The sequence below is a fragment of the Heterocephalus glaber genome, unplaced genomic scaffold (assembly GCF_053883595.1).
Source record: "Heterocephalus glaber isolate CG9 unplaced genomic scaffold, H.glaber_assembly_v1.0 deba00001571, whole genome shotgun sequence".
NCBI lineage: Eukaryota > Metazoa > Chordata > Mammalia > Rodentia > Bathyergidae > Heterocephalus > Heterocephalus glaber.
This window is the reverse complement of record NW_028258356.1, coordinates 10721959-10748865: the sequence shown is the minus strand read 5'-3', so window position 1 is coordinate 10748865 and position 26907 is coordinate 10721959. Positions and strand designations below refer to the sequence as shown.

Here is a 26907-nt window from a genome sequence, read left to right as displayed (position 1 = left end):
TTTTTTTTTTTTGGTACCGGGGATCGAACTTGGGACCTTGCACTTGCGAGGCAGGCAGTGGAACCACTGAGCTAAATCCCCAGCCCCACCATAGCTTTTGACCAGTCACTCACTGAAGGACATCTGGGTTGTTTGCAGTTTGGAGCTTTTACACATAAAACTGCTATCAACATTTGTGTATAGGTTTTTATGTAAATATACATTTTCATTTCTCTGGGACAAATACCAACAAGAGCAATGGTTGTCATTATGTCATTTTTTAAAAAAAACTGCCAAACTGTTTTCCAGAGTAGATACACCATTTGACATTCCTCCCAGCAATGTAGGGTGACATACTTTCTATCCTCACCAAAATTTGGTGGTTTTGCTCCTTTGAAAGAATTTTAGATACTTGGTAGGTGTGGAGTGTTATATCATTGTGGTTTCAATTTGCAGTATGGCTAATGATGTTAAACATCTTTTCATATGCTTATTTGTTATCTATATATTGTCTTCAGTGAAATGTCTTTCGCCCAGTTTATAACTGGATTTTTTAAACTGCTGAGTTTTGAGAATTCTCTATATACATTAGACCTTGTCTTTTCATTCACTTAATGGATCTTTCACACAGCATACATTTTGAATTTTGATGAAGTCTAATTTATCAACTTTCATTTTTAGTTTATGTATAATTCGTGTTAATTCTTCTTTAAGCACTGGATATAATTTTCCAGTAAAACCATCTAGGCCTAACTATTTAATTCGGGGAAGTTTAAAATTACAAATTCAATTTTCTTAATAGCTATTATCTATTCAAACCATTTTTTAAAAATTATTGGGTACATTGTAATAGTTTGGTTTTCAAGGATTTTTTTTCATCTAAATTGTTGAATTGATGTGTGCAGAGTTATTTTATTTTATTTTTTTTTTGGTACCAGGGATTGAACTGGGGACCTTGCACTTGCAAGGCAGGTGCCAGAACTACTGAGATAAATCCCCAGCCCAAGAGTTATTATTATTCCCTATTTTTCCTACATCTTCAAAGTCTGTGGTGTTATTCCTATTTCATTCATGGTGCTAATTTAACATTCTTAACATAGTAGCCATTTGTGCCTTCTCTTTTTTCTTCTACTTTAGCTATAGGATTCATTGACTTCAGGTCTTTATTAGTTCATTGATTTTTCACTATTGTTTTTCTGCTTTTAATTTAATTGATGTATACTCTTTTCCTTTATTATTTCCTTGCTTCTGCTTGTTTTGGTCTGCTGTTGCTCTTTTTCTAGGCTCTTGAGGTAAGGGATTTTAGACTTTTTGTCTTTATAACATATGCATTTAATGTTTAAATGTCTTCTCAACACTGCTTTAGCTATGTCCTAAAATTTTTAATAGGTTGTGTCCCCATTTTCACTCAGTTCAATGTATTTTTTGTTTCCTTTTAGACTTCTTCAATGACTTGTTTACTTGGAAGAATGTTTAAGCCAAGCACAGTGGTACACACCTCTAATCCCAGCACTTGGGAAGCTGAGACAGTAGGATCACTGCGATTTTGAGGCCAGCCTGGGCTACATAGTGATTTCAAGGCCAGCCTGTACTACATTGTGAAACCTGTTTTAAAAAAGAATGTTTAGTTTCTAAGTGTTTGGAAATTTTCCTGTTATCTTTCTATTATTGATTTGTAGTTTAATTCCAGTGTGGTCAGAGAACATATTCCATATGATTTCAATTTGTTCAGGTTTGTTTTATGGTCTATCATTTTTCTTGATATCCATCTATCTTGGTGTATCAAATTCCATGGGCACTTGAAAAGAATAAGTAGTGTGTTGTCAGAGTGTTTATAAATGTTGATTAGACCTTGTTGTTTGACAGCATTGTTAGTTCTTCATATCTTTGCTGATTTCCTACCTCCTTGTTGTAAACACTATTGAGAGAAAAGTATAGTGTTCTCAAATTTGATTGTGGACTTGCCTATATCTCGTTCCAATTCTTTTTTTCTCCCCATCATATATGTTGCAGCTCTTTTTTGGTACATAAACATTTGGTATTACTAAATCCTTTTGGTGCATTGACTTTTTTCATTTATAATCTTCTCTGTGTCTGGTAATTTCCTTTGCTCTAATGTTAGTGTAGCTATTTCTGCTTTTTCTTCACTAAAATCTGTATGCTATATCTTTTTCCATTCTTTCACTTTCAAATTGCCAATGTCATATTTGAAGTGAGTTTCTTATACACAGCATACATATGGGCCACGTTTTTCAATCTATTCTGTCAATCTCTGTCATTTAATTGACATATTTAAACCATTTACGTTTAAGCTAATTATTATTTGGGGGCATAAGTATGCCAGTTTATATTTTTCCTGTTTAATAACTCTGTTTTTCATTTATCTCTTTTTTCTTTTCCCATACATTACTTGAATTCCATTTTTATTTATCTGAATGTAAATATTAACACAGTTTTTATTGTTTTTATGAGTTGCTCTAGGTATTATATTACATATATATAACTTATCAAAGTTGGCTGGTGTCATCATTTTAGCAAGTTGAGTGAAGTGCAGAAGTTTATTCCTTTCATTTTTTTTTTCACCCCAATGGATAATGTGCCGATGTTGTGTTAAAAAGAGTGAAAGAAAGGCACATTTCACACAATAGCATGAGAACCCAATATTCATGCTTATAAACTGCAGAAGGATCTCGTTTTTATTATATTATCTTAAATATGTTTTCTATATTCATTTTTTTTTTTTTTTGCAGTACTGGAAATCAAACACAGGGCCTTTTCCTTGAGCTACATCCTCAGCTCTTGTTCACTTTTCACTTTGAGACAACGTCTCACTAAGTTGCCCAGACTGGGCTTGAACTTGTGATTCTCCAGCCTCATCCTCTCAGAGTGCTGGGATTAGAAGCATTTGCCACCATACCCACCTTCTCTGTATTCATTTAAATCCACACTGGATGGTGTTGTAATTTTCTTTTATTAAACCATCAAATTTAATTTAGAAACTCAAGAAGAAAAAGAAAAGCCAAGTGTGGAGGCACATGCCTATAATTCCAGCACTTGGGAGGCTGAGACAGAAGGATTGCTCAGACATGAGTCTGAGGTGAGCCTGGGTGGGCTACATAGTGAGTTCAGGGCCAGTCTGAACTGCACAGGAGGACCCTGTCTCAAACAAACAAACAAACATACAAGAGGAAGGAAATACATTGTATTTAAACATATTTTTGGTTGTCCTTCTTGCATTGTTTCTTCTGTTGTTTCCAAAACATCCTTTATCACTTTATTTCTATTTTAAGATTTTTCCATTACCACTACTTTAGGGTAAATCCCATGGCAACAAATTCTTTTGCTGTTATTCATCTGAGCATGCCTTTACTGTCCCTTCATTCCTGCAAGATATTTGTGCTGGATTCTGAGTTGGTGGTTCTTTTGTTGTACCAATTCCTCTGCCTCCCATGATTTCTAACAAGAGAAATCCACTGTTGGGCTGGGGATTTAGCTCAGTGGCACCGCACCTGCCTCACAAGCCCGAGGTCCTGAGTTTGATCCCTGTTCAAAAAAAAAAAAGAGAGAGAGAGAAATCCACTGTTATTTCATTTGTTTGTCCCTTTGTGTAAGGTAATGTGTGTAGTATGTCATTTCTCTCTTGCTACTTTCAAAGTCTTTTGTCTTCCATTTTCAGGAAGTTTATATGTCTCATGGATTTCTTTCGGTTTATACTGTTTAGAATTTTCTCAGTTTCTAGAATGTATAGATTTGGAAATTCAACATTGTTCAATTTTATTCATTTATTTTTAAATTTGGGAAGTTTTTAGTTATTATTTCTTTAGGTTCTCCTTCCTGAATTTGGAAGACATAATGTTAGATCTTTTGCTTTTATTCTGTAGGTTCCTGAGACTCTGCTCATTTTTTTTTTTCAGTCTATTTTCCTCTGTTGTTTATTGGGTAATCTCTATTTTCTATCTTCCAGTTCACTGATTCTTATCTCTGTCATCATTCTGCTGCTGGAGAATGAGTTTTTGCAGTTATTTTCTGCTTTAAATTTTCCCTTTGATTTTTTTTTGTTTTAAAATTTTCTGTTTTAAATTGTTTTTTCTGTTTTAAATTTCCCTTTGATTTTTCTTCATTTCTTCTTTTCTTTGCCTAGACTTTCTGGGCTTTTGTTTGGAGCACGTTTGTGATTGCTCACTGAAAGGACCCCCACCTACTTTCTCCTGCTAGCGTGGTTTCAGAGGAAGCCAGCCAGAACACACAGATACAGTCTCATAACCTGAAATCCAAATGTCCATATTTCAATTTAAAATGTCACTTATACTGAGAACAGGAAGATCTCAAAAAAAGGACACTCATTAAGTGCCAACTCCAGGAGGACAGAGAGTTTAGAATGACATGGAAAAGATTTTAAAGCAGCCGCCACTTCTAGGCTTGTGACAGCGGACAGTGGGGCGAGGCCGATCTCTCCACAAGGTCTCCTCCGGTTCCACGGCCCCGGGGAAGCGAGGGGCGCCCCTTCCCTGCCAGGAGCGGCTGAGGCCCTAAGGGAATGAAAGTCCCCGTCCCGCTGCTGCCCCGCCTCCTCCGACCCTACCCTGTGCAGCCTGGGGGAGTTGGGTTGCTTCTTTTCAACCGGGAGAGGGTGGAATTCCAGGCTCTGCACTTGCCCTTTTCTGGTATGGGTAGGGGTGGAGCCACTTTTCTGTGATGTTTGGTTGGAGTAATTTGGTTGTTGTCTCAGGGGCTACCCTTTTCTGTCTTTCTAGACTGCCCCTTTCCCAGACTTCTGGCTAGACAAAGCAGTCTTTCTGAGAGGCCTTCTTGGTCTGTCTGTGCCTATTGGAACTTGTGGGTTATGGGCTTCTCTAGCAATCAATTTAAGATATTTAAAACAAAAAGAAAACCTGAGGAATTTACTACCGTGTCGTTCCTCGAGTCCCACCATCCCAAGCTGGCCTGTTTTCCTCGCCTGAGTCTATGTTTGTTTTATAAATAATGTCTAGAATTTTAAGTTATACTTAATATGTAAGGAAAAGTACCCGTATGCCTACTCTGTCTTCTCAGAAGCGGAAGTCTCATTTCTGCTCTTGTTACCCTATTCTTTGAGATAATAGTCTCTACCCTACCATAGAAACACTAATGAAGGTATATCAAAGTGTGCAAGTAAGATCAAATGCATATGAGATTGTTATTGCTTAAAGACTCTATGAAGCAAGAAAGGCTTGAGGTCCCCTCCCACTAAGTAAATGTCATCCTATAAGTCCTGCAGTTCTCCAAACATTAGCTAATAAAAAGCTCAAAAACAATTCACATACTTTTAGCACATGCCAGACACTATGTTGAGTGGCTTACATGTAACTAATGCTCAACAGTCAAATGCAGTAAATATTATTAAACCTATTTTACAAATGAGGAAACTGAGACTTAGAGACTTGACATAAATAGCAAGTCTTGGATTTGAACTAATTCTGCCTGAAAGCAAATAATGAACTTAAATCATTCTGGCATACTGATTTATTCCTTCCATAATCAAAACCAATGCCTGTTGAAGGAACCTTCGGGTACTATCTGCCTAATTCTAACCAAAACTAAACTGTTGTCGAATGATAGAAATTAAAAAAGAATACGAGCACACAGTGATATTTGAAGCAGCAACTTCAAAGACAGGTACAGAGATAACAAACAAAAAATGAACAAATGTTTGCTTTAGGAGCAAAGATTTTACTTCTGCCAATGTCACTTGCCTTCCTATTCTTCAGTTTCTCTGTGGGAGGATGGTATGTAGGAACAGGCACTGTTCTTTAATTGAGTGTGATGTAAGGTGTGCCAGCATTATGAATCACAAGACAATGAAATATTTCATGTGGCTTTAAAGCTCTTGAGCCTCAGGGAAAAATACATTCCTAGTCAGTGAGGTGTTAGGAGATTGTGTATCAATTTCTCTACCTTTTCAAGCTACATAAAAAGCACTTTTCCTGTAACCATTTTAGTGTTGTCCTTTCCATTAATCAAATGAGCATTATTATCACCTTGGATTCATTCTTTCTCTTTATGATCAGATCTCTAGGAATGTTTTTCTACACAAGTGCCTCTCACAATTATTAGAAAACTCATTTTGAGCTGATTTTTTTCTTGTTCATATTCTACCCTCCTCTCTCTCCCAACTTCCAAGTAAATTTTAGCAAGTATGTTTGGTCTTTCATCTTTAAGAACGTTTTGGTTGGAAGAATATCTCCCTAGAGCTGAAGACTATTAATGAAAACATCCATCAAAGCTATATAGGAATACAAGAAAGAGAAATGGATCATGGCACCCTCTAAGATTTTTATCAATCCATTATCATAGTGATCATCAAAATATCTTTAACAATAGACTAAATAGTATTTTATTTGAATATTGTAAACATTTTTGTCACTAAGAACTTTACAACAGAACTAGTCCTATTTGCAAATTATAACATTGTTCATACATTTCAATTATTTAAAATACGATACATCATCAGAACTTATTTTGTAAGACACAATTCTAATTAGCTTTTAAAAACTTTAATCAGGCAATGATTATTACATTTTAAGCTCTTTTTTTAATCAGATAGCTTTAGGAAACTGAAAGAAGAAATATCTAGCCTACAAGTCAATGTAGTTGATTATTATTAATAGTAATAGCTACCACTTATTAAGCACTTTGTGAGTTCTCTGTTGAGAGTTTCCCATACATAATTTCATTTAATTTTCAGAACAAATATGTGAATTAGGGTATATTCTTGTGCCCATTTTACACATGAAATGATAGTGGAAAACCTAAATTCTCCAAAAGACAAACTCAGATATGTTTGACTCCAAAGATTGATCTTCCCTAGTAAATCTATGAAAATAATTAGGTATTCCAAATTCTTATTTGGACCAACATAAATGACTACTAACTTCAAGGTTTTCTCTTTAACTGAAGAGGACTGGTAGAAATAACACCATTCATCTAAAAGAAACTTGGTATATGCCAGCCACTGCTAAAGTTCATTGCAATCTTATTATTTTCCTCTTTTGCAAGTGAAGAAACAGAGTCAGAAAAAATTAATAACTTGACCAATATCATAAAATAAGTGATATAGGCAAGATTCAATTAAAGAAAGTCTGACTTTAAAATTTATATGTTAAAGAACTGCTATATGATCTAGCAATCCTATTACTGGGTATCTATTCAAAAGGAATGAAATTGATATGTTGAAGAGATATCTGTATTCCTATATTTATTGCATCATTTGTTACAGTAGCTAAGTTGGGAAACCAACCTAAGTGTCCCTCAGTGGATGAATGGATAAAGAAATGAAAATGTAGAATATATGTGCCATGGAATGCTGTACAACACAGCCTTTAAAAAGAAGGAAATCCTATTTTTTGGGGCAGCATGGTTGAACCTGAAATACATTATGTTAAATGAAATAAACCAGGAAAAGAAATACAAATACTGCCTGATCTCACTTATATGTGAAATCTAAAGAAGTTGAGCTCAGAAGTAAAGAACAGAATGTTGGTTTCCAAGGTTGGGGCAAGGGAGAGTTGGGGAAACATTTCTCAAAGGACACAACATTTCAGTTAGATAGAAAGAGTAAATTTAAGAGATCTATTATAAACTGGCCATGGTGGTGCATGCCTATAATCTCAGCACTCAGGAGTCTGAGGCAGGAGGATCAGCGTGAGTTCGAGGCCAGCCTGGGCTACATAGTGAGTTCAAGTCCAGTCTGAATTACATAGTGAGACCCTGTTCAAAAAAAAGAAAAGAGATCTATTTTATTCTTGAGAATTTCTGAGAGAGGGAATTGTGTTTTCATTACAAAAACAGTATATGAGGTAATGGGTATGTTAATTGGCTCAATTTAGTCATTCCATAATGTATACATATTTCAAAACAACATGTACAGGATAAATATATACATTTTATTTGTCAGTTAAAAAAATTTCAAACTTTAAAAGAAACAATATTAAAACAATTGATATTTTAACTAATATGCTATAGAGTCTGATTGATCCTGATGCTGAAGGGCTATTTTAATTTCTGTAGAATCCTTCAGAACATAATCTTGGTGTGAACATATTTTGTATTTTCAGAAGTGCTTTTCTTCTATTTCACCTTTCAGCTATTAGGTTGAACCTTATGAAATTGTTGATATTCAACCATGTTTTACAAAATGGTAATTTTTTAATAGTTTGATGTAACATAGTAATCTTTTCTTACCATTCCCTTGACTTTTTTTTTTTGGTACCGGGGATCCAACTCAGGACCTTGTGCTTGTCAGGCAGGCATGGTGCCACTGAGCTAAATCCCCAGCCGTCCCTTGACTTCTTGAAAAGCCCAGATACTCTCTTTCATTGTTCAATCCTTTCATAACTTCATGGATCATAGTACAGAAGAGTAATATCACATAAAAATAAGAAATTTGGGCCTCATTTATCTCTAATATAGACCTATTGCTTTCTGACCTGCTTTTTTTAGTACCAGGAATTGAATTCAGGGCCTTGTGCTTTCCAGGCAGGCACTGTGCTGCTGAGCTACATCTCCAGCTTGAACATTTGAACAACTGCTTTCTGTATTGTTATAGCTACGTTATAATAACATAGGGCATCAGGGCAGTCAGCTATGATTTTAGTGGCTTAGAGACTGGGTATATTTTCTCTTCTGTTTTTGTATGTTTGAAAGAAACAAGCCTAAGGCAAAAATAAAGCTGGAAAAATTTTTAAAGTAAGCTTCTCCTTTCAATATTTTTTCAATCAGTGTGCATTAAGTACCCACAGGCTACTGCCACTGTGTAAGGTGCTAAGGTTTAGAAAGATGTGAAATGGGAAAAAAAAAAAAATCATCACTTTGGGCTTAGAAGAACTTGAAGAATAGTTTACATATGGAATTATTAAGCTTTCTTTGCAATTTTCTGGTTTCTAACTATCTGCCTTTACGGAGAGTTATACTGAAAAATCTGACAGGGTATTTCTCTTGCATTACATTGTTGACTAATTTTTATTTTTATTTTTATTTTTTTTGGTACCGGGGATCAAACTCGGGTCCTTGCACTTGTGCAGCAGGTGGTAAAACCAGTGAGCTAAATCCCCGGCCCCTATTGTTGACTAATTTTACAAATTACCCAATTATGACTCTTTGAAATGAGAGTTAAAATAATTTCTAAGGATAAAAGTCACGTGAATCAACTTTTGTTAAATATGAAAGTGGCAGACAAAAAGGCATCCCACGGTCTGTGGTTGCTCAGGTTGTTTTGTCTCACAAACCTGGGCTCCTTCATGCTTTGAGGCCTCAAGCTACCCCAATAGACTTTACCCTTGGGGTAAAGGGAAACAGGGCTGCAGTTTTGTACGTTTCAGAATTTTCAAGTTCTCATCTTATATATTAAAGGTGGTTTTTTTTTCACATGCATATCATTTAATAATTTGGCAAATGCTTGTTAAGAGCCCGCTTGCACATCTGGCTCGATGCTGCATGTTGAGGATATGACAGTGTACAGGATTGTGTTCCTTCATCTTGAGGGGCTCACAATACAGATGCTTAAGTCATTATAAAATATTGATAAATGCTAAAATACAGAAGAAGAAGCACTTACAGTCTTTAAGAGTAGGCACAGAGCTTCAAAGAAAGTTTCCCAAGGAGGCAACATTTGAGATGATTCTTAAAGTATAAGTAGGCATTTTCAAGGGAGAACAGGAGAAGGAAAGGCACTATAGAAGAGGGGAATAAAATATTTTTATTTATTTATTTATTTATTTATTTATTTATTGAGACAAGGTCTTGCTATGTAGTTTTGGCTGGTCTTGAACTCACTACTTAGCCAGACTGGCCTTAAACTCAAGGCAGTCCTCCTGCCTCAGCCTCTTGAGTGTTGAGATTATAAATGTGTACCACCATGCCTGGCTAAGAACAAAAATTTTACCCACTAGTCTGCTTGTATATAAACAAACCTAAATGAAAAGAAGATGACAAGATTATGAAATATATTAAGGTTATGAAGAGGAGATTAGACTTTACCATGAAACTAGAAAAAAACTTAATTTAGTAATCATCAAATTTATATTTTGGAAAATCATTTTGCTTTTAATGTACTGTTTTGCTTTTTTTATATTAAATTCTTTTATTGGTACATTGTAGGTATACAACACAATTACATTTCTCATTGGGAATTGTACCTCTATATAATGCATCCTGGTTCTTATTTTTTCCTCATTCCTAGCCCTCCCTTCACACCCTCCACCCTTCCCTATTTACGAAGGCTTTATTTCCATTTTTTCCATTTCTCATCATTTTTTCCTTTCCCTTCTTTCCTTTCCCCTGCGCCTCCCACTACCCCTACCCCTTTGGACCTTTTCTTCCTATTTTACATTATGGATTATTCATTCTAATAATTGGTACATTTTAGGTATACAATATAATAGGTAATGTGAAATAGGAAGAAAAGGGGCAAAGGGGAAGGAAGTGGGAGGGCTAGGGGAAAGGATAGAAGGGAATGGGATTAATATGAGAAAATGGAAAAATAGGAACAAAATCTTTATAAATAGGGAAGACTGGAGGGGTTGAAGGGAGGGCTGGGCAAGGGTGAAAAATAAGAACCAAGAGAGACTATGTAAAGGTGCAAATTTCCAATGATGAATGTCATTAATGTACTGTTATATTTACATGTCCCCCCCCAAAGCCTCACGTGTCATAAGTGGACTTTTTTTTTTTTTTTTGGTGCCAGGGATCGAACTCGGGACCTTGTGCCTGCAAGGCAGGCGGTGGAACCACTGAGCTAAATCCCCAGCCCTCATAAGTGGGCTTTTAAGAAGTGATTGGATAATGGTGGCATGATACTCGTCAGTGGATTAGTCTACTGGTGAGTTTATAGCTAAATGTGATTTGGGAGGTGAACTCTGGTCAGAGGAAGTGGGTCACTGTGGGCATGGCCTGGAAGGGGCTATCTCCTCCTTTCTCCACTGATATCTCTACTGATCTCTCTGCTGCCTCCTGCCATACTGTGAGCTGGTTCTCTGCCATACCTCTCTGCTAGCCTGCCCTGCCATAGATCTAGCCAGGACTAGGAACTGAAACCTCTACAAACTGTGAGCCAAAATAAATCTTTCCTCTTTAGAGTTGTGGATTTCAGGTATTGTATCCCAGCAATTAGAAAAGTAACTAAGACATGTGGAGAGTGACTTAGTGTTTAATGGAATTACCACAGGGATAATGGATCAGTTTTCCAAACCAGAGCATGAGATTTGTGAAGTAGAAACCCAAAACAGTTTATTGATATATATGAGACTTGAGAGAGGGTGGCCCTGTGATGACTTCCAGGTTTCTGACTGGATGGATTATGATAATACATATTTCATTAATTTTAAGAAGCATGCTTTTAAGCCACATGTGGTGGTGCACACCTGTAATCCCAGCACTTGGGAGACTGAGACAGGAGGAGCACTGTGAGTTTGAGGCCAACCTGAGTTACATGGTGAGATTCTCTCAAAAAAAAAAAAAAAAGCATGCTTTTTTCACATTTTAGCATTTGTGAAACTGAGATTGGTCTTATATTTGATGGTTTGTCTACCTAATTGACAGTGTCGGGGACTTTTTCCTTCTCTGTGATATAACAAATAAGGTACATCATCCTCATGTACCACCATCAAATCTAAAAGTGAAGATACTTATGATTTAATATAACATGGGAAATAAGATCAGCAAATTCTCAAGAGGAAGATTGGATTTTTTGGGGGTTTTTTTTGGTACCGGGGATTGAATTCGGGTCCTTCTGCTTGCAAGGCAGGTGGCAAAACCACTGAGCTAAATCCCCGGCCCCATGGGATGGCACTTTCAACCACTATATACTACTTCATTAATTAAAATAAAAGCCACATTCCTATACTGCTGCTTGAGGCAAGCTCAGCACATGGCGTACTGATTATTCTAAGCAGATGAAATTTTCTACTTGGATATCTGGACATTAGTGCGTGGAGGTCAGGCTGACAGCATGCAGGCTCAGAGCTCACCTAGAAATCTGGGCTTACAGAAGAGCAGTCTATAAAAGGTTTTCATTGACTCATCTTTTATTGAATTTGGCATCTTGCATTGTTAGATGTCAATTTTTAACCAAAGTCTTAATTTAAACAAGCATCTCCATATTCTCAGTCTTGTAGTACTTCAGCAAAATACTTTCATCTATCCCGTGTTGGTTAGGGTGGTTTCAGCTTGACTGGCTTGATCTGCCTGGGGGAACTGGTGGAGCACATTTATAGGTGTGTCTCAGTAGGCTGGTGTTTGGTCTCTCACCCAGTTCCTCTCTGGCACTCTTCTGCTTTGGTTTCAAGCTGCCATGAACTAAACAGCTTTCTCCAACATGCACTTCCACCATGATATTTCTACCTTGGAACTAGCTGACCCTGGAGTCAAACTGTGAGTCAAATTAAACCTCTCCTCCTTTAAGTTGTGGATGCCTGGTATTGCCCAGTGACAGTAAAGCCAAATAATACATCCCTTATTCTAAAAACCAAATGTGCATAGTCCTATTAGCAGACACTGCAAATTTAGAATAACTAAAAACCAAATGTGCATAGTCCTATTAGCAGACACTTCAAATTTAGAATAACTAAAAACCAAATGTGCATAGTCCTATTAGCAGACACTGCAAATCGATATGGGGTACTGTTTTAAGGCCTAACCAGTCCCCATAGTTCTCCCTTCTCATCCCATATCCACCAGAGTGGTCATGTAAAACAGAAATTTCATTCACTTCCCTGCTCAGAGCCCTCCAGTGTTTCCAATCACTATTAGAATTGACTGAAAATGTGCCTCAGCCTGTAAGGTCCTGTATGATCAAGGCTGCTTACCTAACCCGATCGCCCCTCACTCTCCCCTCTTACTCCCTGCAAGACAAACATGCCTTCCTGTTGAACCTTCCAACATCACCATTTCCCCTCCTCAGGACCAGTGCCTGTGCTGTTCTCTGCCTGCATGTCCTTTCTCCAGATTTTCCCAATGTTGTCTCCCTTCATTTGGGTCTCTGTCAAATGTCACTGACCCCGTGAGGTGTTCCCTAAATGTACAATATAAATATCCAGCGCCCCACACTACCATTGTCCTCACCTTTACACTGCTTCATTTCTCTTCATTGTACATAAGTATAATCTGAAATTAAAGATTTAATTTTCACCCCACTAGAACATAAAATATAGAGAAGTTTATCTTATCCTGCAACTCAGCTTGGCACATAGTACGTTTTCAATAAATAAATACTCATTGAGTGGATTCTATAGTGTTTAAGACCTGAAGTGGGCTGGGGATTTAGCTCCATGGCACCGCGCCTGTCTTGCAAGCGCAGGGTCCTAAATTTGATCCCCAATACACACACATACACACACACACACACACACACACACACGACCTGAACTAAGTGTCACTGTACTAGAAAATTCTACGCTGTTCTAAATCTCCATGATAGCCACAGTCTCAATGCAGTAATGAAAGATCCTTGTGCATACCTCTCAATGCTTTAAAAAAATACTAAGATTCTAAACCTCTTTGTTGATTAACCAGGGACTAGGTCACAAGAACTGAAAAGTAATACCCAGAGGCTTACATCTCACAGTACTGTCAAGTGTTAGCATCACCTCTGAGTTTGTTAGAAATATAGTAGGTATCTCAGACTTACTTGAATCATAGAGTGTGTGTGTGTGTGTGTGTGTGTGTGTGTGTGTGTGTGTTGGTGCTAGGAATCGAACCCAGGGCATCACATAGTCTAAGCATATGCTCCACCATTGAGCTTACCCCTAGCATTTTTGACAGATCAGTAGGTGCTTTTCATGCACATTAGAGTTTGAGAAGACTAATCTATATAGCACTATTTTATAATTTGCAGAGTGATGAAATCAATTCAGCACATGAATGACAACTATCAATTTTTGGGGGGGGGGTACTGGGGATTGAACTCAGGACCTTGCGCTTTCGAGGCAGGTGGTGGCACTACTGAGCTAAATCCTCAGCCTGACAACTATCAATTTTTAAAATGTACAGAATAGTAAGAAATAGGATAGTCTTGATTAAGAGTAGAAAATATCAGAATCAGGCACACCTGTAATCTTGGCACTCCGGTAGGCTGAGGCAGATCACAAATTTGAGCCCAGCCTGAGCAATTTAGTGAGTGTCTCAAAATAAAAAAGGACTGGAGGTATAAAGCTCAGTGGTAGAGTGCCCCTGGGTTTAATTCCCTCTATCCCCCCCCAAAAAAATCAAAGTGTAAAACATGTAGTTTAAGTAATATCTTAAAGCATATCCATGTATATATAAGGTCACATGTAAAATGTACTTATCGCTGTGGATTATGGTCAAGATACTGGGTAACTCTGATCCATAGAGTAGCCTGGAACCTGAGGTGAGAACTAACCTACAGAGGAAAGTGATATTGTATAGGGGCAATTGAATCAATCAGATCTTCTTCTTCTTCTTTTTTTTTTAATGGATTTTAAATGCAACATAACCCAAGGAGTATGAACTAGGAAGAAGTAGAGAAACAGGAGGCGATGGTCATAAGAATGCGAGATGATTGAATCTGCTGTTATAGTTTACACTAGGCTTTAGTTCTTTAGGCCTGGCCTTTCAATTGCTGCCATGGTTTCCTTTCTTCCTAACTTTCCCGTATCCTTTCAATAAATCTTCATCACCAGCCAGACAAACTCTGAGTATAAAGCTCTCCCGGGCAAATGAAGGAGCCCAGAATACTGGCCATTGCCTTATAAAATGATTCGAGAAACCAGCCTCTGATATCTAGAAATGCCCTTGAGACCTGAAAATCTGTGACCAGTCACAAGACAGAAAACTTTACATTCTTTCATCCTTTTATCTCTTTATTCCGTGGAAATTTTAAAACATCTAAGATAACTTGGAAGATAAATATGAACATTTTCGCATATAAAAAATGTTGGAAAAGTACTGTGAAACATTTCTTAGTCATATATCAACAGTTGGATCTACTAATTTTTTTCCATTAAGTTCATTGGTACATTTTAGGTATAAAATACAGTTACATTCATCATTGGGATCTTGTACCTTTACATGATGTATCTTGGTTCTTATTTTTTCCCATTCCCCTGCCCTCCCTTCACCTCCCCCACCCTTCCCTATTTACAAAGACTTTCATCTACTAATTTTGAACTCTACAGCTAGGAAGGCAAGCTAAACTATCAAAACAAAATCTTTATTAACTGTATTTATTCATTTAACATCATTTACCAATGGATCTGAAAATTATTTATATATTAATATATATTATTTGCATTTCTAAGTGTAAGGCCTTTTATTGGTAGTTGCAATGGCTCCTATCAAGTGAGTAGCTAAAATTTAGAGAATTAAACCAAAGGGATTGTTTTGAATAATCTTTTCCAGATGATTAAAATTTTCTTAGTTTTTTTTGGTACTGGGAATCAAACTCAGGACCTCGCACTTGCCAGGTAGGTGCAGTGCCACTGAGTTAAATCCCTGACCCAAAATTTTCTTAGTTTTATCACATTGTAGATAGAATATGAAATATCACTTGAATTTAGTTCTTTGCTTCTATCACTGAAACCTGAAAGAAAAAAAAAGAGAGATTAAAACATCTGAAAACCAACAATTTGGAGCATTACAGATATCCTTACCTCAACACATGTACTATTAATAGATAACAGATTTAGAGGGTTACAATGACTTTGGGGTATATTAAAAGAAAAGTAAAAAAATAAAAATAAAATTAAAAAATAAAATACAGAAAATAAATTTTAACCATAATGGTTGATAAAGTTTCCATATAAATCCATCACATATTTTGTAGTAATATATTTTTAAACTACTTATTTCCTCATCTTTTTAAAACCTGATGCATATATCAGACTAAAGCCTTTCATCTGTTCAACAAATATTGCAACATATTACTAATATAAAAATCACACAGAGTGAATTATCTAACATTCTCTCTGTCAACATTTTAAAACATGTTATATTTAAGGCATTGTAGAATGTGAAAATTAAAGTCTTTGTATAATCTCAAAGCAATTTTTCTAAACAGGAAATCTTGAGTATTGATAGATTAGACAAGTAGGGGCTACATTTTTACATGTTTGAGAAAAAAGAACCTAGGACCTGGGATTTAACTCAGTGGTGCCGTGCCTTCCTGGCAAGCACAAGGTCCTAAGTTCGATTCCCAGTACCAAAAAAAAAAAAAGAACCTAAATGAAGGCCAAATTTTCACTAATTAAGGAATTAAAATTAGTGTGCTGTTAGGTAACTTAGATTTTGTGATCTTTTCCTATTCTTGTTTACCAGTTTTATTATTTACCAGTACATTCATTAAATGATGAGGAATTTTAAAGCAATAAAGTAACATTTTTGTCATTTAAGTTTCTCTTTTGGATAATTTCATGTCTGTATAGCCTGTAAAACTTAAGGGGATAAATTTCAGAGAAACTTATTGTGTAAAAATGTTAGAATAACAAAAAATAAGAAGAGTAATTAGCAACCACATTGTCAAAGTTTCTTGTTCTTATAACCTTCTATTCCAAATAGCCTATGATAAGTCCCCATTACCAGAAAGAATTATGCATAAACCTCTCTGTTGTCAAGAATTTACTCCCTGGTAAGTAGCAAAATTTTGATGATTAAAAATCTGAATGGAGGGCTGGGGATTTAGATCAGTGGTTCCACTGCCTGCTTCTCAAGCACAAGGTTCCGAGTTCGATCCCTGGTACCAGAAAAAAAAATCTGAATGGAGACTTCTGTTTTTAGCTATGACAAAAAGCTTGCATTAGCATACCACTCCCATCAACATCAGTTGTAAGTAAAGGATCTTTATCACCATTATTACTCAGCAAACATGCTTAGATAACAAAAATGAATAAAAATAAAAACTGGAAAAAGGAAAGCATAATTATTATTATTATTTACTAATGGTATATGATTGTTTATGTAGGTGATTCAAGAGAATAAAATTTAAAAAATGTTAGAAATAATAAAATAATTCCAAGTTAATATATGGAAGCTAAAGGCTTTTATGTAAACAGAAAGAAAAAAGCTAAAAATAAATATATAGGAAATGAGAAAAATTTTATGAAGAATATTAAAACACTAGTAAGGAATTTCGAAAAGATAAATCAAATGACTTAAGATACTCTTATTCTGGACAAGACAAAGATATTAATTCTCCCTAAGTAAATTTAGTGTAATCCCATAAAAATACAAACATGACCTATTTTAGAACCAGGTAAACTGGTTCTAAGATTGAAATGAGAAACAAGCAAATGCAAGATGCAGGGAAAGTCTAAAAAAATAAATAAAATGAGATGCACTTTTTCAATTAGATGGTAAAATATATTTTATAAGTAAAAACATTGTTAAATGTGGCACTGATACATGAATAGAACAGTGTCTGGCATTATATATATATGTTGAATAAATTAGAAGTTACATCAATGGAATTGGAAAAAATCCAAATTGGAGGTAGGCATGGCAGCACATGCCTGTAATTGTTGGGATTACTCTGGGAGACTGAGGCAGGAACACTGCAAGTTTGAGCCAAGCCTGGGCAACTTAGAGACTTAGTAATATCCTGGTTCAAAAATAAGTTTTAAAGGGGGAGAGGGAATAGTGATGTAGCTCAGTGTGAAAAAGACCCTGAGTTTGGCCTCTGGTACTTCAAAAATAAGGTAAAATAAAATAAAGTAAAAAAACTTTATCTGGCTGTATTTTTTTGAGACAGGGACTCACTATGTAGCCCAGGCTGGCCTCGAATCCACAGCAATCCTTCTGTCTCAGTCTCCTGAGCACTAGGATTACAGGGTACACTAGCCCCTCTTTCATTTAGATCCCTACAGCTGCTGTTCAGCTTTTCTCCCAGCTTTATTTTTCTGCATAGTACTTATCATCATTGGATATACTATATATATTTCACTGCTTAGTGAGGTTCTGTCTGTCTTTCCTGCACTCTCTGCTAGTGTGTTAAGTTTCAGGAGTATATATTTTGTGTATGTTGTCTACTGCTGTATCTTCACCACTTGCAAGTGCCTGGCACATGGTAAGCACTGAATAAAAACTTGTCAAATTAATGAATAAAAAATGAATCAATATGGAAAGAACTCCAAATTTTATATTTTTAGAGTGAAAAAACAAGTAGTATTCTATTCTTTGTGTTAAAAATGATACAAAAATTCATATAAATACATACTGTATTAGTTTGCATTCTCTAGAGGAATGGAATCAATAAAATATATGAATAATTATAGAAGGGGGTTATTAAAAGTAGGATTATAGAGTCAGAGGCAGAAGAGTCCATTATGGTTCTCTGCATGCTGGAGAGCTGGAGGATCCAGTTAACTACTCAGCCAAAGAAGATGGAACCCAAGATCAAAGGCCTGGAAGTTCACTGTAGTCACTGGTGTAAGTCTCCATTGTAAGGCTGAGGAAACTGGAGATTGATATCCAAAAGCAATATTGAAGACTGGAGCTCTTCCAAAATGGGGACACTTTCTTCTTCTTTCCCCTGTTACGCCATCCAGGCTGTAAGACTATTGGTTGGTGCCCATGGTCTTCTGGGTGGGTCTTCCCCCTCAGTTTGTCAGTTATCCACAAACACGCCCAGAACTGTGCTTCAGTAATCTGCTAGGTGGGTCTTATTCAAGTCAAGTCAGTGTATCCCAATTAATGGTCACAGTCCACCCCTTGTAAACTGACAGTCAGACACATCTCCTTAAACCATACTTAATCTTCAAATACAATAGTAAGTTCCTAATTATGCCTAACATGATACAATTAGCTTGCATACAGACAGAAATGCACCAATTCCCTCCTGAGAATAAAAGGCAAAGTTTTTTTTTGGGGGGGGTGATGCTTACTCTTTTCCTTACATTCCATAACTTAAGTAGTATAATGTAATAATTCCTAAGTACTTATATTAAGTCAGTTATGTTAAAAAAAAGAAAACAAAGATATTTACTTAATACATGTGTATATGTGCATGAGTATATTAATAAAATCAGAAAGAAATACTCATGAGAGTTACAATCTCATAACTGTAGCTGGTCACATAGTCATAGCTGGAATTTATAACTACTGTCTTGTACTACCCATTCTGTACACCTGTGGCCTTCAACAAGCACCTCAGCAGTTCTTGGTTCTTTACCTAGTATGGTGACCTATACCTTCATTTCTGAAGGTTCTGGGCCATTTGTTATCCTGCCTGGATTGGGCTGTTGTCACTTCCTATTGACCTTAACAATAGGCCATGAGAATACTAGGAGACGCTGTAAGGGATCTCCCGCATTCCAAACATATTCTTTCTTACCTCCATTGTGGACTAATAATCTAATTTCCCCTTGGTAGTCTAGATCAATCATCCTAACTGTGTGCCATTTGGCAAATGTTTATACAGGAAGCATCTGCCATATGCCAGACACCGTGATGCAGTGAGACAGACACCTTAACCAAACTATGTGGGTTTTTTTCGTCCAGTGATTCTGAGGTTTTTCTGATTATGAAGCCCTAACATTTTGATGAAACCCAAACAAATTTCACAAAACAGCATGCAGAATCTGAGCAGTTTACATTCAATGTTTGCTTTTGCATTGAAAATTAATTCCTTTAATGTATAATCTAAAGATGGGCTCTAGAATCAGACAGGCACATGCTATTTGGAATTATCACATAGTAGCTGTGTAATACTGGACAAGTTACTTAATCTCTCCATGCCTTCTTTTTCTGGTCTGTGGAAAGAAAGTAATATTAATTCGGTTTTCATGGGATTATTTAAAAGGTTGAAATAGGCAGTATATGAAATGGCTAGTGCCAGCTTGTAGTAGGCACTATGCTTGTAGTAATAAAATACACTCACAATAATTACATAAAATATTATGTTTACTCATTTGAATTAGATCCAAGTATATCAATATAATAAAAGTAAAGTTTAATTTTTCTCAATAGTAAAATAGTTAAAGATTGCTTTTAATCTGAACAAGAATTTGGGTTATTATCTATGGCATCTAGTTGACTTCGTTTTTTTTTTCAGTTGTAGGGAATGCAGAAAAACATGGGCTCTTATATGTCCACACTCCAAGACTGAGTTAATTCATGGCTCATCATTATCATTGTATAGAAATGGAATCATTTTGGTGGGGTATATGCCTGTGAAGCTTTTTTGTAAGCCAAAAAGGATGATGAATTTAAGTTAAATTTTAAATTCACCTGAGCAGAAGTAACATTCAAAAGAATTCAGTGGTGTTTTTAGGTATTGAAGACTTCTGATCGCAGAGAAACTAGTAAGACTCAGTAGGCTTCACACCAGAGAAAGTCCTTCTTCCACATTTGAAATTTTATATCACATCTCCACTTTTTGAAATGGTGCCTCAGCTATGAGGCATTGTGGTTTCTTTTAGCAGCATTCATAATGGCATTTGTATGATCTTGGATCAAAAGATTTACCTTAGTCTCATGATCAAAAATATCTGTGGTGTAACAAAATTGTGAATGAGCTCCCAAATTATTCTGAGCAGGTCTCTCCCCACCCCCATTCACCCATAGGATTCAGTCACAAACTTTAAGATTTGTTGGCTCAAAAGTCAGTGGACTATCTGTGATAAGGAAGAACTTTCTATTCTGATCCTTTTTCTAGACAAAATTTCTTGAAAAGCCTGAAGTCAGGACTGGGCTTTGATCGAGTTATGACTGTTGTCAGCAGAAGACAAGACTCCTTCCACAATTGCTGGCACAGCCCAATTCCTCTTGATGAAGACAGTAATGAGTCATGCCATTGCATGGACTGTTTTCAGGAAGGCAGTCAAACCAGGTGTGTTAATGAGCTTTGTGGGTGCTCCATTTGTGTAATGTTCCATCTTGACAAAGACACTTTTTCACCATTTTGATAATGACAATGGTTTGTGAAGTTTCCAGAGGGAGGTTGGAAAAATTGGAATACTATTTCAATGGCACTGGCATCACTGGATAACTAAATAGTGCTAAGAGCTGGTTAAATTGGGAGGCATTGCAGTTCTGTCCAGCTATTTGCCTGTGGAAGAAAAGAGGCTTTAGGAGCCAGTTTAGAGATGTTTCCAGATATTAGAAGAAAGACCAGTAATTCTAAAGGGGATGATGCCTTTTGAAGTTAGCCTGGCTTCAGTTTTCTTCTTTTGCTCCAAGCCACAAACCATGTCAGATATTTCCAGGGCACATGGCTTCACTCCGTTCTTTCTAATTATGTGGGGTTGTTTGCTAGTCAAAAAAAAAAAAAAATAGGGAGATTTTTAAGGTTGCCCATGTCAAGCTGGGACAAGTTCAATTTTGTTAAAGATGCAGCCTTTTAAAATCAAACTATTCTTATGGAAAGATTTATATAAATCCAGGTATTTTCCTTTAAAAATTACTTTAAATTCTGGTGGATTTCAAATAGAAAAGTATAGATGATATAGCAAATAGTTCATCTACTTCCACTCATGTTAACACTTTATAACATTTACCTTAGGTCTTTTTATTTTTAAACAAAACATTATAAAATAGCAACATTGCAGCTCCTATCTTTTTTCCTTTCATCTGTCCTAAGAAGAGCTAATAATCTGAATTTCATGTATTTCTTTTATTAAAAAAAGAAATACTTTTATTACAAAAGTGTGTGCTAATAGTGTATGCATTATTGTGTGTATATTTTAGAAATTTATTTAATTTTATATTTATTTTTGAGACAAGGTCTTGATATGTAGCTCAAGTTGGACTTGAACTTGCTATGTCATCCAGGCTGCTTTTTTTTTTTTCAGGCTGGTCTTTTTTTTTTGGTACTGGGGATTGAACGTGAGTCCTTGCGCTGGCACAGCAGGCAGTGAAACCACTGAACTAAATCCCCGGCCCTCAGGCTGGTCTTGAACTCATGATTCTTCTGCTTCAGCCTCCCAAGTATGAAGATTATAAGGTGTGCTACAATGCTTGGTCATTTCAGAAATTTGTATAAATAGTATCATTCTTTCCATAGCTATTTGAAACATCTCTTTAAAGATGTTTCTAACTGGGCATGGTGGCACATGCCTGTTAATCCCAGCACTCAGAATGCTGAGGCAGGAGGATTGCTGTGAGTGTGAGGCCAGCCTGGGTTAAATAGTGAATTCAAGGGAGCCTGAACTAAATAGTGTGACCCTGTCTCAAAAAAGAAAAAAAAAGTTCTGAGATGCTATAAAATGTTTCATTATATTAAAAAATGATTACATATCCCAGCACTCTGGGAGGCTGAGGCAGGAGGATCATAAGTTTGAGGCTACTGTGGGCTACTATTTCAAAACAAACAGACAAACACAGAAGGCTGGGAATTTAACTTGGTATGAAAGCTCTGGTTTCAATTCCCAGAACTATAAAAACAAAACAAAAACCCATATCGTGTATACATCCACTCAACTACTAATTACAGATAGTTTTTCAATGTTTCACTATTATAATTAGTGCTGCAGTGCACATATATATCTGTATTGGTCAGCTTTTCCATTGCTGGGAAAAAACACCTAACACTCACAACTTAAAGGAGAAAAGGTTTAATTTGGCTCATGGTTTCAGTGCATGGCTGCCTGGCTTCAAGGTAGGACTGTCATGGTGGAAGGATGCAGTGGAGCAAAGCTGCTCATTTTGTGGCAGCTGGGAAGTAGAGCAGAGGGCAGAATGCCAGCAAGAGATATAACCTCCAAAGACGTGCCCCCAGTGACTCACTTCCTCCAACTGGGCCCCGTCTCCTAACAGCACAGTCAGCTATGAATATCAGTGGATCAAGCCCATGACCCAACACCTATCCAAGAATCTCTTAATCCAGTCAGGTTGACAAAGAAGGGTAACTGGCACAATGTCCACCTATCTCTGACCACTTGTCAGAGTTTCTTGAGGGTAGAGGCCTAAGAATTGCTGAGTTGCTGGGAGATCATAATTTCACCTAGTTATTGCCATTTTTCCCCAAAACTGTTGGATCAAAAATGTTAGATCAACAATTAAGAGTTTTCCCTTCACCTTCTCACTATCTTTGGCTTATCAGACATTAACTTTTGACATTAATGTAGTTATAAAATGGTACCTTTTGTTGTATTTTGGCATTTCTGATTATCTTTTCCTGTGTTTATCTGCCACTCAAATTCTTCTCCTGTGAGCTATTTATATTTAGACCTTTTTTTTTTGTACCAGGGATCAAACTCGGGACCTTGCGCTTGCAAGGCAGGTGCCGGAACCACTGAGCTAAATCCCTGGCCCTATTTAGACCATTTCAAAAGCACGGTTGTCTGTTTCCTTAATAATTTATCAAAATTCTTTCAATTTCTGGATAATTTTCTTTACATTATATGCCATAGAAATTCCTACTCTATGGCTGCTCTTTTCAATTTGTTTATCATGAAAGACCTTTTCTGTAGTCAAATTACTCAATATCTGTGCTTTGTTGCCTTAAGAAATTTCTCCTTATTATGCTATTATAAGAAATTCCTAAATATTTTCTTCTTTTGGCTGTGTAATTACAAGATAGAAGTTACTCTTTTAGCATTGTTGAAAAAGATTTTTGTTGGCAAAAATTTTTATATGTAAAAAATGCTGTGGTTTTGGTGTCTTGGTATGTTCATTGGCTATATCAAAGCAAAATCAATATCTCACTTAATACACCCAGTAATCCTATAAGGAAAATATTATGATAGAGAATTTAAGTAATTTGTCCAAGGTCACATGACTTGGAAGTGCCTGAGAACAATGTGAGGGAGTATAACTTCAATTCCTGCTTTTGACTGTAGTCCTGTCTTTGTAGTACCTTCTTTTCTTTAATATTTACCAACTCCAGTATTTACCAATTTAAGCTAGGCTTGATGTGAACAGGGGCAGATGCTCATTATTATAATGGCAGCATATGATAAATATCTAATGGATCATATGATACGAAATTAGTATGCAATTTAGTTCTATTATTAATCTATAAGTGGACATTCTAAATAATTTTCTTTGAACTCAGACAATTTTAAACCAATAAGAAGAAAACAATGGGAAGAAATAAACTTTTCTTCTTACTTGATTTGTGGGCCTTTCCAAATCTATCCATAGAACTCAGATTAGTGGACTATTTATCATTTATTGCTAGCTGAATGCTTAACATTTATTGAGAATTACTGGTGTTGAGGATACAACTGTGAAGGGTAAGATGTCTGTTTCTCTACGTTTACAGTCTCTCTATTGTCTTAAGAACCCTCAAGTAGACCTCTTAAAGGTTCCATAACCTTTTACATTACCACAAGCCTCTCACACATCAACCTCTGGGGGACAAACCAAATCCAAACCATAGCATTCTGTCTCTAGCTCCAAAGTTCACGCCTATCTCACAATCCAAAATACATTCTATTCTGAAAAGTCACAGGGTCTTAACTGTTCCACCATCATCCAAAAGTCCAAGTTCAGCCTGGTGTGGTGGTTCATGCTTATAATCCCAACACTCCGGGAGGCTGAAGCAGGAAGATTGCAAGTTCACCTGGTCACCCTAGGGGCAACCTAGTAACTTTGCAAGACCCTATCTCAAAATAAAATTTTTTAAAAGGCTGGGGATGTAGCTCAGTGCAAAGTCCATAGGTTCAATCCCAGTACTGGAAAAAAAAAAAGTTCAAGTTCCAAGTCTTATCTGAGACTCAAAACAAACTCAGCTGTGAGCTCTGGTAAAAAAACAAGAGTTAGGTCTGTCCAAGGTACAATAGTAGGATTGGAATTGGATAAACATTCCTATTTTAAAAATGAGAAAAAAGAAGACAGAAAGAAGGAATCAGCCAAAACAACATCAGTGTCCAGCAGGGAAGACACTAAATCCTAAAGCTCCAAATCCAGTGTCCTGGGGACCCTGCAACTGAGGGGCAGGCCCCCAAACCCTTGAGTGGTCCTGCTTGTATGGCTTTTCTGGTTGCTACCCACATGGTTGCTCTCTCAGGCTACACACTGATGCAGGCAGCTTTCCAAAACTGGCATGGGACACTGTTGGTCATTTCACTTTTTGGGGGTTCCCACTTCAGCTCCCTTCCCCCAGCAGCTAGACATTGCCCCATGGAGTACTCTCTGGAAGTTCCAAATTAGCAGCAAACTTCTGCCTGGCCTTCTAGACTTCACTTTGAAATCTCAGTGGAGGCAGCCATGACCCTATAATTCTTGCATTATGCACACCTGAAGAGCACTTCATAGATGCTGAAAATTTTCTACTGGCACAAGCTGTACCTAGACTTGTTTGAATCACAACTGCAGTCATGCAGTGCTTTTGGGGATGAACAGGGAAACAAATGCCAAGGCATCTGGGTCTGATGATAGTATTTTGAGATGATTGTGGTTGTTACAAGAATTGAATGTGTTTTGAAATGGCTGCTGCTAGGATAATGGATTAGCTTTACAGGTAAGGAGAAGAGATAAATCAAGGAAGCCTTCTAAGTTTTTGCTTGAACAATTGGATGGATGGTGAGACCATTTATCAAGATGGGAAAAAATGAGAAAGGAATGGGGTGAGGCAAATGGAAAAGTGGATGAAGAGTTTTGTTTGGCAAAGGGCTATTAGAAAGGACATTAGACATTCACATGGAGATGGCAAATGGGCAAGTGAAACATGAGAGTCGGGAAGTCAGGGAAGAAAACGTTACTTTGAGACATAAATTTGGCAGTGATTTCTTTTTTGTTTGTTTGTTTTTTTGGCAGTGATTTCTAAAACCATGGAATTCCATGGAATCATCTTGGGAGAGAGTGTTGCCTGAGAAAAAAAGAGAGCCAATGATTATGTCCTGGAAAGATCTCAGCTTTTAGGGGTTAAGCAGAAGAGGAGGAGTAGGTAAAGGAGGCTGAGCAATGAACACTGGAGGACCAAAAAGAAAAGTTTTTTGGTAATTAAAATTATAAGAATGAAGAGTTAAAGAATGAAGGAGTCATTACTTGTGCCAAATAATGCAGAAAGGCTAAGTAAGATTTTTAAAGGGAGTTATAAGCACTGTTTTTTTTTTTAACATGAAACTTGGTGATAATTTTGACAAACACTGGGAGTGATCAGTGGAGTAGGGGGGCGGTTCAAAGACCATTTGGAAATTATGAGAGGGAAAAAAAGGGCAAAGTGGAAGTAGCAAGAGCGGCTAAAGATAACTCTTCCAAGAATGTTGACAGTGAACATGAATTAAAAACATAGAGCACTGGTCAGATTAGATTCTGGAGTCAAGGGATGTTATGTCTTTGAGAGTGTGGTAGCCAGATAATGATCCCCAAAGACTTCTAGGCACTAATTCCTGGAATTTGTGAATACATTGTTATATTGCAAAGGGGAATTAAAGTTGACAATCAATTAGGGCCAGGGATTTAGCTCAGTGGTTCTGCCGCCTGCCTCGCAAGCACAAGGACCTGAGTTTGATCCCTGTTACCAAAAAAAAAAAAAAAAAAAAAAAAAAAGAAAGAAAAAGTTGACAATCAATTGACCTTAAAATAAGGAGGTTATTTTGGATTATACAGGAGGTCCCAAGGATCCTTAAACACGATTGAGGAAGTCAGGGGTGGTGGTGCATCCCTATAATCTCATCACTTTGTGAGGCTGAGACAAGAGGATTAAAAGTTACAGCCCAGTCTGGATAATTTAGTCACTTAGGGAGACCCTGTGTCTAAATATAAAGGGCTGGGGATATAGCTTAGCATGAAGGCCCTGTGTTAATTCACTATTACTGCAAAAAGAAAAAAAAATGTCAGAGGGAGGCAAAAGAGAATCACAGGGAGATGTGACTATGGAGAAGACATACAGTATTGTTTGCTCTGAAGATGAATGAAGAGAACCATCAGCCAGGAAATGTAGGTGGTCTCTAGAGGTGAAAGAGGAAAGAAATGGAAGAAAGAAAGAAGGGAGACAGGGACAGAGAAGAGACAGAGAGAGAGAGAGAGAGAGAGAGAGAGAGAGAGAGAGAGAGAGAG

At 36.8% G+C, this 26907-nt stretch overlaps 1 pseudogene; it reads right to left on the bottom strand.

Moving 5' to 3' along the window:
* Positions 1 to 2556: 2556 nt before the first annotated feature.
* On the bottom strand, positions 2557 to 2668 carry LOC147823678 (small nucleolar RNA U13; annotated as a pseudogene).
* Positions 2669 to 26907: the final 24239 nt, after the last annotated feature.